The sequence below is a fragment of the Ursus arctos genome, chromosome Y, assembly GCF_023065955.2.
Source record: "Ursus arctos isolate Adak ecotype North America chromosome Y, UrsArc2.0, whole genome shotgun sequence".
Classification (NCBI taxonomy): Eukaryota; Metazoa; Chordata; class Mammalia; order Carnivora; family Ursidae; genus Ursus; species Ursus arctos.
Window position 1 is genome coordinate 1,865,568 of NC_079874.1, and position 20,584 is coordinate 1,886,151.

The following is a 20,584-nucleotide window of genomic DNA, read 5'->3' on the forward strand; positions in this document are numbered from 1 at the left end:
CCCACTCTGTCTGCCTGTAACAAAAAGTTGATGGGTGTTTGTGTGTGTTTCTTGTGTATGTGTGTGTCGGGACCACGTTTGTGTGTATGTTAGGGCAGATTCAAGTGCCAGTGTGAATGCTGTGTTGTGAGGGTGATAGTGTGTGTGTGTTTGCGGAAACCATTGTGCATGACTGTACGTAAAAGTCAATGGGAGTTTGTGTGTGTTTCTTGTGTATGTGTGTGTCGGGACCACGTTTGTGAGTATGTTAGGGCAGTTCCAACTGTTGATGGCTATGCCAGGGACCCAGTGTGAGTGCTGTGTTGTGCGTGTGATAGTGTTTGTGTGTGTGTGTGTGAGTGTGTGTTTTGCTGGGTACCATTGTGTATGTCTGTAAGAAAAATTCGTAGGATGTTTTTGTGTGTTTCTTCTGCATGTGTGTTTCGGGACCACGTTTGTGAATATGTTAAGGTAATTCCAAGTGTTGATGGCTCTGCTGGAGATCCAATGTGAGTGCTCTGTCGTGAGTGTGACTTTTGTGTGTGTGTGTGTGTGTGTTTGCAGGAAACCATTGTGTATGCCTGCAAGAAAAAGTCGATGGGTGTTTGTGTGTGTTATTTGTATATGTGTGTGTCAGGACCATGTTTGTGATTAGGTTAAAGCAGTTCCAAGTGTTGACGGCTGTGTTGGAGACCCAGTGTGAGTGCTGTGTTGTGAGTGTGATAGTGTGTGTGTGTGTGTTTGCGGAAACCATTGTGCATGACTGTACGTAAAAGATAGTGTGAGTGTGATAGTGTGTGTGTGTGTGTTTTCAGGAAACCATTGTGTATGCCTGCAAGAAAAAGTCGATGGGTGTTTGTGTGTGTTATTTGTATATGTGTGTGTCAGGACCATGTTTGTGATTATGTTAAAGCAGTTCCAAGTGTTGACGGCTGTGTTGGAGACCCAATGTGAGTGCTGTGTTGTGAGTGTGATAGTGTGTGTGTGTGTGTGTTTGCGGAAACCATTGTGCATGACTGTACGTAAAAGTCAATGGGAGTTTGTGTGTGTTTCTTGTGTATGTGTGTGTCGGGACCAGGTTTGTGAGTGTGTTAGGGCAGTTCCAACTGTTGATGGCAATGCCGGGGACCCAGTGTGAGTGCTGTGTTGTGCGTGTGATAGTGTTTGTGTGTGTGTGTGTGAGTGTGTGTTTTGCTGGATACCATTGTGTATGTCTGTAAGAAAAAGTCGTAGGGTGTTTTTGTGTGTTTCTTCTGCATGTGTGTTTCGGGACGACGTTTGTGAATATGTTAAGGTAATTCCAAGTGTTCATGGCTCTGCTGGAGATCCAATGTGAGTGCTCTGTCGTGAGTGTGACTTTTGTGTGTGTGTGTGTGTGTGTGTGTTTGCAGGAAACCATTGTGTATGCCAGCAAGAAAAAGTCGATGGGTGTTTGTGTGTGTTATTTGTATATGTGTGTGTCAGGACCATGTTTGTGATTATGTTAAAGCAGTTCCAAGTGTTGACGGCTGTGTTGGAGACCCAGTGTGAGTGCTGTGTTGTGAGTGTGATAGTGTGTGTGTGTCTGTGTGTGTTTCAGAACCCCCTGTGTACGCCTGTAAGAAAAACTCAATATGTGTTTGTGTGTGTTTCTTGTGTATGTGTGTGTCGGGACCACGTATGTGAGTATGTTGTGGCAGTTCCAAGTGCCAGTGTGAATGCTGTGTTGTGAGTGTGGCAGTGTGTGTTTTTGTGTGTGTTTGTGTTGGCGGGAAAACATTGTGTATGCCTGTAAGAATAAGTTGATGGATTTTTGTGTGAGTTTCATGTGTATGTGTGTGTCGCAACCACATTTGTCAATATTTTAGGACAGTTCCAAGTGTTGATGGTTCTGTTGAATACCCATTGTGAGTGCTGTGTTGTAAGTGTGACTGTGTGTGTGTGTGTTCGCGGGAAACCGTTGTGTATGCCTGTAAGAAAAAGTCGATGGGTGCTTGTGTGTGTTTCTTGTGTATGTTTGTGTCGGTAAAACGTTTGTGAGTATGTTAGGGCAGTTCCAAGTGTTGATGGTTCTGCCGAGGCCCAGTGTGCGTACTGTGCTGTTAGTGTGACAGTGTGTGTGTGTGTGTGTGTGTGTGTGTTTGGGGAAACCCCACTCTGTCTGCCTGTAACAAAAAGTTGATGGGTGTTTGTGTGTGTTTCTTGTGTATGTGTGTGTCGGGACCACGTTTGTGTGTATGTTAGGGCAGATTCAAGTGCCAGTGTGAATGCTGTGTTGTGAGTGTGATAGTGTGTGTGTGTTTGCGGAAACCATTGTGCATGACTGTACGTAAAAGTCAATGGGAGTTTGTGTGTGTTTCTTGTGTATGTGTGTGTCGGGACCATGTTTGTGAGTATGTTAGGGCAGTTCCAACTGTTGATGGCTATGCCGGGGACCCAGTGTGAGTGCTGTGTTGTGCGTGTGATAGTGTTTGTGTGTGTGTGTGTGAGTGTGTGTTTTGCTGGGTACCATTGTGTATGTCTGTAAGAAAAATTCGTAGGATGTTTTTGTGTGTTTCTTCTGCATGTGTGTTTCGGGACCACGTTTGTGAATATGTTAAGGTAATTCCAAGTGTTGATGGCTCTGCTGGAGATCCAATGTGAGGGCTCTGTCGTGAGTGTGACTTTTGTGTGTGTGTGTGTGTGTGTTTGCAGGAAACCATTGTGTATGCCTGCAAGAAAAAGTCGATGGGTGTTTGTGTGTGTTATTTGTATATGTGTGTGTCAGGACCATGTTTGTGATTAGGTTAAAGCAGTTCCAAGTGTTGACGGCTGTGTTGGAGACCCAGTGTGAGTGCTGTGTTGTGAGTGTGATAGTGTGTGTGTGTGTGTTTGCGGGAACCATTGTGCATGACTGTACGTAAAAGATAGTGTGAGTGTGATAGTGTGTGTGTGTGTGTTTTCAGGAAACCATTGTGTATGCCTGCAAGAAAAAGTCGATGGGTGTTTGTGTGTGTTATTTGTATATGTGTGTGTCAGGACCATGTTTGTGATTATGTTAAAGCAGTTCCAAGTGTTGACGGCTGTGTTGGAGACCCAATGTGAGTGCTGTGTTGTGAGTGTGATAGTGTGTGTGTGTGTGTGTTTGCGGAAACCATTGTGTATGCCTGCAAGAAAAAGTCGATGGGTGTTTGTGTGTGTTATTTGTATATGTGTGTGTCAGGACCATGTTTGTGATTATGTTAAAGCAGTTCCAAGTGTTGACGGCTGTGTTGGAGACCCAGTGTGAGTGCTGTGTTGTGAGTGTGATAGTGTGTGTGTGTCTGTGTGTGTTTCAGAACTCCCTGTGTACGCCTGTAAGAAAAACTCAATGGGTGTTTGTGTGTGTTTCTTGTGTATGTGTGTGTCGGGACCACGTATGTGAGTATGTTGAGGCAGTTCCAAGTGCCAGTGTGAATGCTGTGTTGTGAGTGTGGCAGTGTGTGTTTCTGTGTGTGTTTGTGTTGGCGGGAAAACATTGTGTATGCCTGTAAGAATAAGTCGATGGATGTTTGTGTGAGTTTCATGTGTATGTGTGTGTCGCAACCACATTTGTCAATATTTTAGGACAGTTCCAAGTGTTGATGGTTCTTTTGGATACCCATTGTGAGTGCTGTGTTGTAAGTGTGACTGTGTGTGTGTGTGTTCGCGGGAAACCGTTGTGTATGCCTGTAAGAAAAAGTCGATGGGTGTTTGTGTGTGTTTCTTGTGTATGTTTGTGTCGGTAAAACGTTTGTGAGTATGTTAGGGCAGTTCCGAGTGTTGATGGTTCTGCCGAGGCCCAGTGTGCGTACTGTGCTGTTAGTGTGACAGTGTGTGTGTGTGTGTGTGTGTGTGTGTGTTTGGGGAAACCCCACTCTGTCTGCCTGTAACAAAAAGTTGATGGGTGTTTGTGTGTGTTTCTTGTGTATGTGTGTGTCGGGACCACGTTTGTGTGTATGTTAGGGCAGATTCAAGTGCCAGTGTGAATGCTGTGTTGTGAGTGTGATAGTGTGTGTGTGTTTGCGGAAACCATTGTGCATGACTGTACGTAAAAGTCAATGGGAGTTTGTGTGTGTTTCTTGTGTATGTGTGTGTCGGGACCACGTTTGTGAGTATGTTAGGGCAGTTACAACTGTTGATGGCTATGCCAGGGACCCAGTGTGAGTGCTGTGTTGTGCGTGTGATAGTGTTTGTGTGTGTGTGTGTGAGTGTGTGTTTTGCTGGGTACCATTGTGTATGTCTGTAAGAAAAATTCGTAGGATGTTTTTGTGTGTTTCTTCTGCATGTGTGTTTCGCGACCACGTTTGTGAATATGTTAAGGTAATTCCAAGTGTTGATGGCTCTGCTGGAGATCCAATGTGAGTGCTCTGTCGTGAGTGTGACTTTTGTGTGTGTGTGTGTGTGTGTTTGCAGGAAACCATTGTGTATGCCTGCAAGAAAAAGTCGATGGGTGTTTGTGTGTGTTATTTGTATATGTGTGTGTCAGGACCATGTTTGTGATTAGGTTAAAGCAGTTCCAAGTGTTGACGGCTGTGTTGGAGACCCAGTGTGAGTGCTGTGTTGTGAGTGTGATAGTGTGTGTGTGTGTGTTTGCGGAAACCATTGTGCATGACTGTACGTAAAAGATAGTGTGAGTGTGATAGTGTGTGTGTGTGTGTTTTCAGGAAACCATTGTGTATGCCTGCAAGAAAAAGTCGATGGGTGTTTGTGTGTGTTATTTGTATATGTGTGTGTCAGGACCATGTTTGTGATTATGTTAAAGCAGTTCCAAGTGTTGACGGCTGTGTTGGAGACCCAATGTGAGTGCTGTGTTGTGAGTGTGATAGTGTGTGTGTGTGTGTGTGTGTTTGCGGAAACCATTGTGCATGACTGTACGTAAAAGTCCATGGGAGTTTGTGTGTGTTTCTTGTGTATGTGTGTGTCGGGACCACGTTTGTGAGTATGTTAGGGCAGTTCCAACTGTTGATGGCTATGCCGGGGACCCAGTGTGAGTGCTGTGTTGTGCGTGTGATAGTGTTTGTGTGTGTGTGTGTGAGTGTGTGTTTTGCTGGGTACCATTGTGTATGTCTGTAAGAAAAAGTCGTAGGGTGTTTTTGTGTGTTTCTTCTGCATGTGTGTTTCGGGACGACGTTTGTGAATATGTTAAGGTAATTCCAAGTGTTGATGGCTCTGCTGGAGATCCAATGTGAGTGCTCTGTCGTGAGTGTGACTTTTGTGTGTGTGTGTGTGTGTGTGTGTTTGCAGGAAACCATTGTGTATGCCTGCAAGAAAAAGTCGATGGGTGTTTGTGTGTGTTATTTGTATATGTGTGTGTCAGGACCATGTTTGTGATTATGTTAAAGCAGTTCCAAGTGTTGACGGCTGTGTTGGAGACCCAGTGTGAGTGCTGTGTTGTGAGTGTGATAGTGTGTGTGTGTCTGTGTGTGTTTCAGAACCCCCTGTGTACGCCTGTAAGAAAAACTCAATGGGTGTTTGTGTGTGTTTCTTGTGTATGTGTGTGTCGGGACCACATATGTGAGTATGTTGTGGCAGTTCCAAGTGCCAGTGTGAATGCTGTGTTGTGAGTGTGGCAGTGTGTGTTTCTGTGTGTGTTTGTGTTGGCGGGAAAACATTGTGTATGCCTGTAAGAATAAGTCGATGGATGTTTGTGTGAGTTTCATGTGTATGTGTGTGTCGCAACCACATTTGTCAATATTTTAGGACAGTTCCAAGTGTTGATGGTTCTGTTGGATACCCATTGTGAGTGCTGTGTTGTAATTGTGACTGTGTGTGTGTGTGTTCGCGGGAAACCGTTGTGTATGCCTGTAAGAAAAAGTCGATGGGTGCTTGTGTGTGTTTCTTGTGTATGTTTGTGTCGGTAAAACGTTTGTGAGTATGTTAGGGCAGTTCCAAGTGTTGATGGTTCTGCCGAGGCCCAGTGTGCGTACTGTGCTGTTAGTGTGACAGTGTGTGTGTGTGTGTGTGTGTGTGTTTGGGGAAACCCCACTCTGTCTGCCTGTAACAAAAAGTTGATGGGTGTTTGTGTGTGTTTCTTGTGTATGTGTGTGTCGGGACCACGTTTGTGTGTATGTTAGGGCAGATTCAAGTGCCAGTGTGAATGCTGTGTTGTGAGTGTGATAGTGTGTGTGTGTTTGCGGAAACCATTGTGCATGACTGTACGTAAAAGTCAATGGGAGTTTGTGTGTGTTTCTTGTGTATGTGTGTGTCGGGACCACGTTTGTGAGTATGTTAGGGCAGTTCCAACTGTTGATGGCTATGCCGGGGACCCAGTGTGAGTGCTGTGTTGTGCGTGTGATAGTGTTTGTGTGTGTGTGTGTGAGTGTGTGTTTTGCTGGGTACCATTGTGTATGTCTGTAAGAAAAATTCGTAGGATGTTTTTGTGTGTTTCTTCTGCATGTGTGTTTCGGGACCACGTTTGTGAATATGTTAAGGTAATTCCAAGTGTTGATGGCTCTGCTGGAGATCCAATGTGAGGGCTCTGTCGTGAGTGTGACTTTTGTGTGTGTGTGTGTGTGTGTTTGCAGGAAACCATTGTGTATGCCTGCAAGAAAAAGTCGATGGGTGTTTGTGTGTGTTATTTGTATATGTGTGTGTCAGGACCATGTTTGTGATTAGGTTAAAGCAGTTCCAAGTGTTGACAGCTGTGTTGGAGACCCAGTGTGAGTGCTGTGTTGTGAGTGTGATACTGTGTGTGTGTGTGTTTGCGGAAACCTTTGTGCATGACTGTACGTAAAAGATAGTGTGAGTGTGATAGTGTGTGTGTGTGTGTTTTCAGGAAACCATTGTGTATGCCTGCAAGAAAAAGTCGATGGGTGTTTGTGTGTGTTATTTGTATATGTGTGTGTCAGGACCATGTTTGTGATTATGTTAAAGCAGTTCCAAGTGTTGACGACTCTGTTGGAGACCCAATGTGAGTGCTGTGTTGTGAGTGTGATAGTGTGTGTGTGTGTGTGTTTGCGGAAACCATTGTGCATGACTGTACGTAAAAGTCAATGGGAGTTTGTGTGTGTTTCTTGTGTATGTGTGTGTCGGGACCATGTTTGTGAGTATGTTAGGGCAGTTCCAACTGTTGATGGCTATGCCGGGGACCCAGTGTGAGTGCTGTGTTGTGCGTGTGATAGTGTTTGTGTGTGTGTGTGTGAGTGTGTGTTTTGCTGGGTACCATTGTGTATGTCTGTAAGAAAAATTCGTAGGATGTTTTTGTGTGTTTCTTCTGCATGTGTGTTTCGGGACCACGTTTGTGAATATGTTAAGGTAATTCCAAGTGTTGATGGCTCTGCTGGAGATCCAATGTGAGGGCTCTGTCGTGAGTGTGACTTTTGTGTGTGTGTGTGTGTGTGTTTGCAGGAAACCATTGTGTATGCCTGCAAGAAAAAGTCGATGGGTGTTTGTGTGTGTTATTTGTATATGTGTGTGTCAGGACCATGTTTGTGATTAGGTTAAAGCAGTTCCAAGTGTTGACGGCTGTGTTGGAGACCCAGTGTGAGTGCTGTGTTGTGAGTGTGATAGTGTGTGTGTGTGTGTTTGCGGGAACCATTGTGCATGACTGTACGTAAAAGATAGTGTGAGTGTGATAGTGTGTGTGTGTGTGTTTTCAGGAAACCATTGTGTATGCCTGCAAGAAAAAGTCGATGGGTGTTTGTGTGTGTTATTTGTATATGTGTGTGTCAGGACCATGTTTGTGATTATGTTAAAGCAGTTCCAAGTGTTGACGGCTGTGTTGGAGACCCAATGTGAGTGCTGTGTTGTGAGTGTGATAGTGTGTGTGTGTGTGTGTTTGCGGAAACCATTGTGTATGCCTGCAAGAAAAAGTCGATGGGTGTTTGTGTGTGTTATTTGTATATGTGTGTGTCAGGACCATGTTTGTGATTATGTTAAAGCAGTTCCAAGTGTTGACGGCTGTGTTGGAGACCCAGTGTGAGTGCTGTGTTGTGAGTGTGATAGTGTGTGTGTGTCTGTGTGTGTTTCAGAACTCCCTGTGTACGCCTGTAAGAAAAACTCAATGGGTGTTTGTGTGTGTTTCTTGTGTATGTGTGTGTCGGGACCACGTATGTGAGTATGTTGAGGCAGTTCCAAGTGCCAGTGTGAATGCTGTGTTGTGAGTGTGGCAGTGTGTGTTTCTGTGTGTGTTTGTGTTGGCGGGAAAACATTGTGTATGCCTGTAAGAATAAGTCGATGGATGTTTGTGTGAGTTTCATGTGTATGTGTGTGTCGCAACCACATTTGTCAATATTTTAGGACAGTTCCAAGTGTTGATGGTTCTTTTGGATACCCATTGTGAGTGCTGTGTTGTAAGTGTGACTGTGTGTGTGTGTGTTCGCGGGAAACCGTTGTGTATGCCTGTAAGAAAAAGTCGATGGGTGTTTGTGTGTGTTTCTTGTGTATGTTTGTGTCGGTAAAACGTTTGTGAGTATGTTAGGGCAGTTCCGAGTGTTGATGGTTCTGCCGAGGCCCAGTGTGCGTACTGTGCTGTTAGTGTGACAGTGTGTGTGTGTGTGTGTGTGTGTGTGTGTTTGGGGAAACCCCACTCTGTCTGCCTGTAACAAAAAGTTGATGGGTGTTTGTGTGTGTTTCTTGTGTATGTGTGTGTCGGGACCACGTTTGTGTGTATGTTAGGGCAGATTCAAGTGCCAGTGTGAATGCTGTGTTGTGAGTGTGATAGTGTGTGTGTGTTTGCGGAAACCATTGTGCATGACTGTACGTAAAAGTCAATGGGAGTTTGTGTGTGTTTCTTGTGTATGTGTGTGTCGGGACCACGTTTGTGAGTATGTTAGGGCAGTTACAACTGTTGATGGCTATGCCAGGGACCCAGTGTGAGTGCTGTGTTGTGCGTGTGATAGTGTTTGTGTGTGTGTGTGTGAGTGTGTGTTTTGCTGGGTACCATTGTGTATGTCTGTAAGAAAAATTCGTAGGATGTTTTTGTGTGTTTCTTCTGCATGTGTGTTTCGCGACCACGTTTGTGAATATGTTAAGGTAATTCCAAGTGTTGATGGCTCTGCTGGAGATCCAATGTGAGTGCTCTGTCGTGAGTGTGACTTTTGTGTGTGTGTGTGTGTGTGTTTGCAGGAAACCATTGTGTATGCCTGCAAGAAAAAGTCGATGGGTGTTTGTGTGTGTTATTTGTATATGTGTGTGTCAGGACCATGTTTGTGATTAGGTTAAAGCAGTTCCAAGTGTTGACGGCTGTGTTGGAGACCCAGTGTGAGTGCTGTGTTGTGAGTGTGATAGTGTGTGTGTGTGTGTTTGCGGAAACCATTGTGCATGACTGTACGTAAAAGATAGTGTGAGTGTGATAGTGTGTGTGTGTGTGTTTTCAGGAAACCATTGTGTATGCCTGCAAGAAAAAGTCGATGGGTGTTTGTGTGTGTTATTTGTATATGTGTGTGTCAGGACCATGTTTGTGATTATGTTAAAGCAGTTCCAAGTGTTGACGGCTGTGTTGGAGACCCAATGTGAGTGCTGTGTTGTGAGTGTGATAGTGTGTGTGTGTGTGTGTGTTTGCGGAAACCATTGTGCATGACTGTACGTAAAAGTCCATGGGAGTTTGTGTGTGTTTCTTGTGTATGTGTGTGTCGGGACCACGTTTGTGAGTATGTTAGGGCAGTTCCAACTGTTGATGGCTATGCCGGGGACCCAGTGTGAGTGCTGTGTTGTGCGTGTGATAGTGTTTGTGTGTGTGTGTGTGAGTGTGTGTTTTGCTGGGTACCATTGTGTATGTCTGTAAGAAAAAGTCGTAGGGTGTTTTTGTGTGTTTCTTCTGCATGTGTGTTTCGGGACGACGTTTGTGAATATGTTAAGGTAATTCCAAGTGTTGATGGCTCTGCTGGAGATCCAATGTGAGTGCTCTGTCGTGAGTGTGACTTTTGTGTGTGTGTGTGTGTGTGTGTGTTTGCAGGAAACCATTGTGTATGCCTGCAAGAAAAAGTCGATGGGTGTTTGTGTGTGTTATTTGTATATGTGTGTGTCAGGACCATGTTTGTGATTATGTTAAAGCAGTTCCAAGTGTTGACGGCTGTGTTGGAGACCCAGTGTGAGTGCTGTGTTGTGAGTGTGATAGTGTGTGTGTGTCTGTGTGTGTTTCAGAACCCCCTGTGTACGCCTGTAAGAAAAACTCAATGGGTGTTTGTGTGTGTTTCTTGTGTATGTGTGTGTCGGGACCACATATGTGAGTATGTTGTGGCAGTTCCAAGTGCCAGTGTGAATGCTGTGTTGTGAGTGTGGCAGTGTGTGTTTCTGTGTGTGTTTGTGTTGGCGGGAAAACATTGTGTATGCCTGTAAGAATAAGTCGATGGATGTTTGTGTGAGTTTCATGTGTATGTGTGTGTCGCAACCACATTTGTCAATATTTTAGGACAGTTCCAAGTGTTGATGGTTCTGTTGGATACCCATTGTGAGTGCTGTGTTGTAATTGTGACTGTGTGTGTGTGTGTTCGCGGGAAACCGTTGTGTATGCCTGTAAGAAAAAGTCGATGGGTGCTTGTGTGTGTTTCTTGTGTATGTTTGTGTCGGTAAAACGTTTGTGAGTATGTTAGGGCAGTTCCAAGTGTTGATGGTTCTGCCGAGGCCCAGTGTGCGTACTGTGCTGTTAGTGTGACAGTGTGTGTGTGTGTGTGTGTGTGTGTTTGGGGAAACCCCACTCTGTCTGCCTGTAACAAAAAGTTGATGGGTGTTTGTGTGTGTTTCTTGTGTATGTGTGTGTCGGGACCACGTTTGTGTGTATGTTAGGGCAGATTCAAGTGCCAGTGTGAATGCTGTGTTGTGAGTGTGATAGTGTGTGTGTGTTTGCGGAAACCATTGTGCATGACTGTACGTAAAAGTCAATGGGAGTTTGTGTGTGTTTCTTGTGTATGTGTGTGTCGGGACCACGTTTGTGAGTATGTTAGGGCAGTTCCAACTGTTGATGGCTATGCCGGGGACCCAGTGTGAGTGCTGTGTTGTGCGTGTGATAGTGTTTGTGTGTGTGTGTGTGAGTGTGTGTTTTGCTGGGTACCATTGTGTATGTCTGTAAGAAAAATTCGTAGGATGTTTTTGTGTGTTTCTTCTGCATGTGTTTTCGGGACCACGTTTGTGAATATGTTAAGGTAATTCCAAGTGTTGATGGCTCTGCTGGAGATCCAATGTGAGGGCTCTGTCGTGAGTGTGACTTTTGTGTGTGTGTGTGTGTGTGTTTGCAGGAAACCATTGTGTATGCCTGCAAGAAAAAGTCGATGGGTGTTTGTGTGTGTTATTTGTATATGTGTGTGTCAGGACCATGTTTGTGATTAGGTTAAAGCAGTTCCAAGTGTTGACAGCTGTGTTGGAGACCCAGTGTGAGTGCTGTGTTGTGAGTGTGATACTGTGTGTGTGTGTGTTTGCGGAAACCTTTGTGCATGACTGTACGTAAAAGATAGTGTGAGTGTGATAGTGTGTGTGTGTGTGTTTTCAGGAAACCATTGTGTATGCCTGCAAGAAAAAGTCGATGGGTGTTTGTGTGTGTTATTTGTATATGTGTGTGTCAGGACCATGTTTGTGATTATGTTAAAGCAGTTCCAAGTGTTGACGACTCTGTTGGAGACCCAATGTGAGTGCTGTGTTGTGAGTGTGATAGTGTGTGTGTGTGTGTGTTTGCGGAAACCATTGTGCATGACTGTACGTAAAAGTCAATGGGAGTTTGTGTGTGTTTCTTGTGTATGTGTGTGTCGGGAATACGTTTGTGAGTATGTTAGGGCAGTTCCAACTGTTGATGGCTATGCCGGGGACCCAGTGTGAGTGCTGTGTTGTGCGTGTGATAGTGTTTGTGTGTGTGTGTGTGAGTGTGTGTTTTGCTGGATACCATTGTGTATGTCTGTAAGAAAAAGTCGTAGGGTGTTTTTGTGTGTTTCTTCTGCATGTGTGTTTCGGGACGACGTTTGTGAATATGTTAAGGTAATTCCAAGTGTTCATGGCTCTGCTGGAGATCCAATGTGAGTGCTCTGTCGTGAGTGTGACTTTTGTGTGTGTGTGTGTGTGTGTTTGCAGGAAACCATTGTGTATGCCTGCAAGAAAAAGTCGGTGGGTGTTTGTGTGTGTTATTTGTATATGTGTGTGTCAGGACCATGTTTGTGATTATGTTAAAGCAGTTCCAAGTGTTGACGGCTGTGTTGGAGACCCAGTGTGAGTGCTGTGTTGTGAGTGTGATAGTGTGTGTGTGTCTGTGTGTGTTTCAGAACTCCCTGTGTACGCCTGTAAGAAAAACTCAATGGGTGTTTGTGTGTGTTTCTTGTGTATGTGTGTGTCGGGACCACGTATGTGAGTATGTTGTGGCAGTTCCAAGTGCCAGTGTGAATGCTGTGTTGTGAGTGTGGCAGTGTGTGTTTCTGTGTGTGTTTGTGTTGGCGGGAAAACATTGTGTATGCCTGTAAGAATAAGTCGATGGATGTTTGTGTGAGTTTCATGTGTATGTGTGTGTCGCAACCACATTTGTCAATATTTTAGGACAGTTCCAAGTGTTGATGGTTCTGTTGGATACCCATTGTGAGTGCTGTGTTGTAGGTGTGACTGTGTGTGTGTGTGTTCGCGGGAAACCGTTGTGTATGCCTGTAAGAAAAAGTCGATGGGTGTTTGTGTGTGTTTCTTGTGTATGTTTGTGTCGGTAAAACGTTTGTGAGTATGTTAGGGCAGTTCCGAGTGTTGATGGTTCTGCCGAGGCCCAGTGTGCGTACTGTGCTGTTAGTGTGACAGTGTGTGTGTGTGTGTGTGTGTGTGTGTTTGGGGAAACCCCACTCTGTCTGCCTGTAACAAAAAGTTGATGGGTGTTTGTGTGTGTTTCTTGTGTATGTGTGTGTCGGGACCACGTTTGTGTGTATGTTAGGGCAGATTCAAGTGCCAGTGTGAATGCTGTGTTGTGAGTGTGATAGTGTGTGTGTGTTTGCGGAAACCATTGTGCATGACTGTACGTAAAAGTCAATGGGAGTTTGTGTGTGTTTCTTGTGTATGTGTGTGTCGGGACCACGTTTGTGAGTATGTTAGGGCAGTTACAACTGTTGATGGCTATGCCAGGGACCCAGTGTGAGTGCTGTGTTGTGCGTGTGATAGTGTTTGTGTGTGTGTGTGTGAGTGTGTGTTTTGCTGGGTACCATTGTGTATGTCTGTAAGAAAAATTCGTAGGATGTTTTTGTGTGTTTCTTCTGCATGTGTGTTTCGGGACCACGTTTGTGAATATGTTAAGGTAATTCCAAGTGTTGATGGCTCTGCTGGAGATCCAATGTGAGTGCTCTGTCGTGAGTGTGACTTTTGTGTGTGTGTGTGTGTGTGTGTTTGCAGGAAACCATTGTGTATGCCTGCAAGAAAAAGTCGATGGGTGTTTGTGTGTGTTATTTGTATATGTGTGTGTCACGACCATGTTTGTGATTAGGTTAAAGCAGTTCCAAGTGTTGACGGCTGTGTTGGAGACCCAGTGTGAGTGCTGTGTTGTGAGTGTGATAGTGTGTGTGTGTGTGTTTGCGGGAACCATTGTGCATGACTGTACGTAAAAGATAGTGTGAGTGTGATAGTGTGTGTGTGTGTGTTTTCAGGAAACCATTGTGTATGCCTGCAAGAAAAAGTCGATGGGTGTTTGTGTGTGTTATTTGTATATGTGTGTGTCAGGACCATGTTTGTGATTATGTTAAAGCAGTTCCAAGTGTTGACGGCTGTGTTGGAGACCCAATGTGAGTGCTGTGTTGTGAGTGTGATAGTGTGTGTGTGTTTGCGGAAACCATTGTGCATGACTGTACGTAAAAGTCAATGGGAGTTTGTGTGTGTTTCTTGTGTATGTGTGTGTCGGGACCACGTTTGTGAGTATGTTAGGGCAGTTCCAACTGTTGATGGCTATGCCGGGGACCCAGTGTGAGTGCTGTGTTGTGCGTGTGATAGTGTTTGTGTGTGTGTGTGTGAGTGTGTGTTTTGCTGGATACCATTGTGTATGTCTGTAAGAAAAAGTCGTAGGGTGTTTTTGTGTGTTTCTTCTGCATGTGTGTTTCGGGACGACGTTTGTGAATATGTTAAGGTAATTCCAAGTGTTCATGGCTCTGCTGGAGATCCAATGTGAGTGCTCTGTCGTGAGTGTGACTTTTGTGTGTGTGTGTGTGTGTGTGTGTTTGCAGGAAACCATTGTGTATGCCGGCAAGAAAAAGTCGATGGGTGTTTGTGTGTGTTATTTGTATATGTGTGTGTCAGGACCATGTTTGTGATTATGTTAAAGCAGTTCCAAGTGTTGACGGCTGTGTTGGAGACCCAGTGTGAGTGCTGTGTTGTGAGTGTGATAGTGTGTGTGTGTCTGTGTGTGTTTCAGAACCCCCTGTGTACGCCTGTAAGAAAAACTCAATGGGTGTTTGTGTGTGTTTCTTGTGTATGTGTGTGTCGGGACCACGTATGTGAGTATGTTGTGGCAGTTCCAAGTGCCAGTGTGAATGCTGTGTTGTGAGTGTGGCAGTGTGTGTTTTTGTGTGTGTTTGTGTTGGCGGGAAAACATTGTGTATGCCTGTAAAAATAAGTCGATCGATGTTTGTGTGAGTTTCATGTGTATGTGTGTGTCGCAACCACATTTGTCAATATTTTAGGACAGTTCCAAGTGTTGATGGTTCTGTTGGATACCCATTGTGAGTGCTGTGTTGTAAGTGTGACTGTGTGTGTGTGTGTTCGCGGGAAACCGTTGTGTATGCCTGTAAGAAAAAGTCGATGGGTGCTTGTGTGTGTTTCTTGTGTATGTTTGTGTCGGTAAAACGTTTGTGAGTATGTTAGGGCAGTTCCAAGTGTTGATGGTTCTGCCGAGGCCCAGTGTGCGTACTGTGCTGTTAGTGTGACAGTGTGTGTGTGTGTGTGTGTGTGTGTTTGGGGAAACCCCACTCTGTCTGCCTGTAACAAAAAGTTGATGGGTGTTTGTGTGTGTTTCTTGTGTATGTGTGTGTCGGGACCACGTTTGTGTGTATGTTAGGGCAGATTCAAGTGCCAGTGTGAATGCTGTGTTGTGAGTGTGATAGTGTGTGTGTGTTTGCGGAAACCATTGTGCATGACTGTACGTAAAAGTCAATGGGAGTTTGTGTGTGTTTCTTGTGTATGTGTGTGTCGGGACCATGTTTGTGAGTATGTTAGGGCAGTTCCAACTGTTGATGGCTATGCCGGGGACCCAGTGTAGAGTGCTGTGTTGTGCGTGTGATAGTGTTTGTGTGTGTGTGTGTGAGTGTGTGTTTTGCTGGGTACCATTGTGTATGTCTGTAAGAAAAATTCGTAGGATGTTTTTGTGTGTTTCTTCTGCATGTGTGTTTCGGGACCACGTTTGTGAATATGTTAAGGTAATTCCAAGTGTTGATGGCTCTGCTGGAGATCCAATGTGAGGGCTCTGTCGTGAGTGTGACTTTTGTGTGTGTGTGTGTGTGTTTTTGCAGGAAACCATTGTGTATGCCTGCAAGAAAAAGTCGATGGGTGTTTGTGTGTGTTATTTGTATATGTGTGTGTCAGGACCATGTTTGTGATTAGGTTAAAGCAGTTCCAAGTGTTGACGGCTGTGTTGGAGACCCAGTGTGAGTGCTGTGTTGTGAGTGTGATAGTGTGTGTGTGTGTGTTTGCGGGAACCATTGTGCATGACTGTACGTAAAAGATAGTGTGAGTGTGATAGTGTGTGTGTGTGTGTTTTCAGGAAACCATTGTGTATGCCTGCAAGAAAAAGTCGATGGGTGTTTGTGTGTGTTATTTGTATATGTGTGTGTCAGGACCATGTTTGTGATTATGTTAAAGCAGTTCCAAGTGTTGACGGCTGTGTTGGAGACCCAATGTGAGTGCTGTGTTGTGAGTGTGATAGTGTGTGTGTGTGTGTGTTTGCGGAAACCATTGTGCATGACTGTACGTAAAAGTCAATGGGAGTTTGTGTGTGTTTCTTGTGTATGTGTGTGTCGGGACCACGTTTGTGAGTATGTTAGGGCAGTTCCAACTGTTGATGGCTATGCCGGGGACCCAGTGTGAGTGCTGTGTTGTGCGTGTGATAGTGTTTGTGTGTGTGTGTGTGAGTGTGTGTTTTGCTGGATACCATTGTGTATGTCTGTAAGAAAAAGTCGTAGGGTGTTTTTGTGTGTTTCTTCTGCATGTGTGTTTCGGGACGACGTTTGTGAATATGTTAAGGTAATTCCAAGTGTTCATGGCTCTGCTGGAGATCCAATGTGAGTGCTCTGTCGTGAGTGTGACTTGTGTGTGTGTGTGTGTGTTTGCAGGAAACCATTGTATATGCCTGCAAGAAAAAGTCGATGGGTGTTTGTGTGTGTTATTTGTATATGTGTGTGTCAGGACCATGTTTGTGATTATGTTAAAGCAGTTCCAAGTGTTGACGGCTGTGTTGGAGACCCAGTGTGAGTGCTGTGTTGTGAGTGTGATAGTGTGTGTGTCTGTGTGTGTTTCAGAACCCCCTGTGTACGCCTGTAAGAAAAACTCAATGGGTGTTTGTGTGTGTTTCTTGTGTATGTGTGTGTCGGGACCACGTATGTGAGTATGTTGTGGCAGTTCCAAGTGCCAGTGTGAATGCTGTGTTGTGAGTGTGGCAGTGTGTGTTTCTGTGTGTGTTTGTGTTGGCGGGAAAACATTGTGTATGCCTGTAAGAATAAGTCGATGGATGTTTGTGTGAGTTTCATGTGTATGTGTGTGTCGCAACCACATTTGTCAATATTTTAGGACAGTTCCAAGTGTTGATGGTTCTGTTGGATACCCATTGTGAGTGCTGTGTTGTAAGTGTGACTGTGTGTGTGTGTGTTCGCGGGAAACCGTTGTGTATGCCTGTAAGAAAAAGTCGATGGGTGTTTGTGTGTGTTTCTTGTGTATGTTTGTGTCGGTAAAACGTTTGTGAGTATGTTAGGGCAGTTCCGAGTGTTGATGGTTCTGCCGAGGCCCAGTGTGCGTACTGTGCTGTTAGTGTGACAGTGTGTGTGTGTGTGTGTGTGTGTGTGTTTGGGGAAACCCCACTCTGTCTGCCTGTAACAAAAAGTTGATGGGTGTTTGTGTGTGTTTCTTGTGTATGTGTGTGTCGGGACCACGTTTGTGTGTATGTTAGGGCAGATTCAAGTGCCAGTGTGAATGCTGTGTTGTGAGTGTGATAGTGTGTGTGTGTTTGCGGAAACCATTGTGCATGACTGTACGTAAAAGTCAATGGGAGTTTGTGTGTGTTTCTTGTGTATGTGTGTGTCGGGACCACGTTTGTGAGTATGTTAGGGCAGTTCCAACTGTTGATGGCTATGCCAGGGACCCAGTGTGAGTGCTGTGTTGTGCGTGTGATAGTGTTTGTGTGTGTGTGTGTGAGTGTGTGTTTTGCTGGGTACCATTGTGTATGTCTGTAAGAAAAATTCGTAGGATGTTTTTGTGTGTTTCTTCTGCATGTGTGTTTCGGGACCACGTTTGTGAATATGTTAAGGTAATTCCAAGTGTTGATGGCTCTGCTGGAGATCCAATGTGAGTGCTCTGTCGTGAGTGTGACTTTTGTGTGTGTGTGTGTGTGTGTTTGCAGGAAACCATTGTGTATGCCTGCAAGAAAAAGTCGATGGGTGTTTGTGTGTGTTATTTGTATATGTGTGTGTCAGGACCATGTTTGTGATTATGTTAAAGCAGTTCGAAGTGTTGACGGCTGTGTTGGCGACCCAATGTGAGTGCTGTGTTGTGAGTGTGATAGTGTGTGTGTGTGTGTTTGCGGAAACCATTGTGCATGACTGTACGTAAAAGTCAATGGGAGTTTGGTTGTGTTTCTTGTGTATGTGTGTGTCGGGACCACGTTTGTGAGTATGTTAGGGCAGTTCCAACTGTTGATGGCTATGCCGGGGACCCAGTGTGAGTGCTGTGTTGTGCGTGTGATAGTGTTTGTGTGTGTGTGTGTGAGTGTGTGTTTTGCTGGATACCATTGTGTATGTCTGTAAGAAAAAGTCGTAGGGTGTTTTTGTGTGTTTCTTCTGCATGTGTGTTTCGGGACGACGTTTGTGAATATGTTAAGGTAATTCCAAGTGTTCATGGCTCTGCTGGAGATCCAATGTGAGTGCTCTGTCGTGAGTGTGACTTGTGTGTGTGTGTGTGTGTTTGCAGGAAACCATTGTATATGCCTGCAAGAAAAAGTCGATGGGTGTTTGTGTGTGTTATTTGTATATGTGTGTGTCAGGACCATGTTTGTGATTATGTTAAAGCAGTTCCAAGTGTTGACGGCTGTGTTGGAGACCCAGTGTGAGTGCTGTGTTGTGAGTGTGATAGTGTGTGTGTGTCTGTGTGTGTTTCAGAACCCCCTGTGTACGCCTGTAAGAAAAACTCAATGGGTGTTTGTGTGTGTTTCTTGTGTATGTGTGTCGGGACCACGTATGTGAGTATGTTGTGGCAGTTCCAAGTGCCAGTGTGAATGCTGTGTTGTGAGTGTGGCAGTGTGTGTTTCTGTGTGTGTTTGTGTTGGCGGGAAAACATTGTGTATGCCTGTAAGAATAAGTCGATGGATGTTTGTGTGAGTTTCATGTGTATGTGTGTGTCGCAACCACATTTGTCAATATTTTAGGACAGTTCCAAGTGTTGATGGTTCTGTTGGATACCCATTGTGAGTGCTGTGTTGTAAGTGTGACTGTGTGTGTGTGTGTTCGCGGGAAACCGTTGTGTATGCCTGTAAGAAAAAGTCGATGGGTGTTTGTGTGTGTTTCTTGTGTATGTTTGTGTCGGTAAAACGTTTGTGAGTATGTTAGGGCAGTTCCGAGTGTTGATGGTTCTGCCGAGGCCCAGTGTGCGTACTGTGCTGTTAGTGTGACAGTGTGTGTGTGTGTGTGTGTGTGTGTTTGGGGAAACCCCACTCTGTCTGCCTGTAACAAAAAGTTGATGGGTGTTTGTGTGTGTTTCTTGTGTATGTGTGTGTCGGGACCACGTTTGTGTGTATGTTAGGGCAGATTCAAGTGCCAGTGTGAATGCTGTGTTGTGAGTGTGATAGTGTGTGTGTGTTTGCGGAAACCATTGTGCATGACTGTACGTAAAAGTCAATGGGAGTTTGTGTGTGTTTCTTGTGTATGTGTGTGTCGGGACCATGTTTGTGAGTATGTTAGGGCAGTTCCAACTGTTGATGGCTATGCCGGGGACCCAGTGTGAGTGCTGTGTTGTGCGTGTGATAGTGTTTGTGTGTGTGTGTGTGAGTGTGTGTTTTGCTGGGTACCATTGTGTATGTCTGTAAGAAAAATTCGTAGGATGTTTTTGTGTGTTTCTTCTGCATGTGTGTTTCGGGACCACGTTTGTGAATATGTTAAGGTAATTCCAAGTGTTGATGGCTCTGCTGGAGATCCAATGTGAGGGCTCTGTCGTGAGTGTGACTTTTGTGTGTGTGTGTGTGTGTGTTTGCAGGAAACCATTGTGTATGCCTGCAAGAAAAAGTCGATGGGTGTTTGTGTGTGTTATTTGTATATGTGTGTGTCAGGACCATGTTTGTGATTAGGTTAAAGCAGTTCCAAGTGTTGACGGCTGTGTTGGAGACCCAGTGTGAGTGCTGTGTTGTGAGTGTGATAGTGTGTGTGTGTGTGTTTGCGGGAACCATTGTGCATGACTGTACGTAAAAGATAGTGTGAGTGTGATAGTGTGTGTGTGTGTGTTTTCAGGAAACCATTGTGTATGCCTGCAAGAAAAAGTCGATGGGTGTTTGTGTGTGTTATTTGTATATGTGTGTGTCAGGACCATGTTTGTGATTATGTTAAAGCAGTTCCAAGTGTTGACGGCTGTGTTGGAGACCCAATGTGAGTGCTGTGTTGTGAGTGTGATAGTGTGTGTGTGTGTGTGTTTGCGGAAACCATTGTGCATGACTGTACGTAAAAGTCAATGGGAGTTTGTGTGTGTTTCTTGTGTATGTGTGTGTCGGGACCACGTTTGTGAGTATGTTAGGGCAGTTCCAACTGTTGATGGCTATGCCGGGGACCCAGTGTGAGTGCTGTGTTGTGCGTGTGATAGTGTTTGTGTGTGTGTGTGTGAGTGTGTGTTTTGCTGGATACCATTGTGTATGTCTGTAAGAAAAAGTCGTAGGGTGTTTTTGTGTGTTTCTTCTGCATGTGTGTTTCGGGACGACGTTTGTGAATATGTTAAGGTAATTCCAAGTGTTCATGGCTCTGCTGGAGATCCAATGTGAGTGCTCTGTCGTGAGTGTGACTTGTGTGTGTGTGTGTGTGTTTGCAGGAAACCATTGTATATGCCTGCAAGAAAAAGTCGATGGGTGTTTGTGTGTGTTATTTGTATATGTGTGTGTCAGGACCATGTTTGTGATTATGTTAAAGCAGTTCCAAGTGTTGACGGCTGTGTTGGAGACCCAGTGTGAGTGCTGTGTTGTGAGTGTGATAGTGTGTGTGTCTGTGTGTGTTTCAGAACCCCCTGTGTACGCCTGTAAGAAAAACTCAATGGGTGTTTGTGTGTGTTTCTTGTGTATGTGTGTGTCGGGACCACGTATGTGAGTATGTTGTGGCAGTTCCAAGTGCCAGTGTGAATGCTGTGTTGTGAGTGTGGCAGTGTGTGTTTCTGTGTGTGTTTGTGTTGGCGGGAAAACATTGTGTATGCCTGTAAGAATAAGTCGATGGATGTTTGTGTGAGTTTCATGTGTATGTGTGTGTCGCAACCACATTTGTCAATATTTTAGGACAGTTCCAAGTGTTGATGGTTCTGT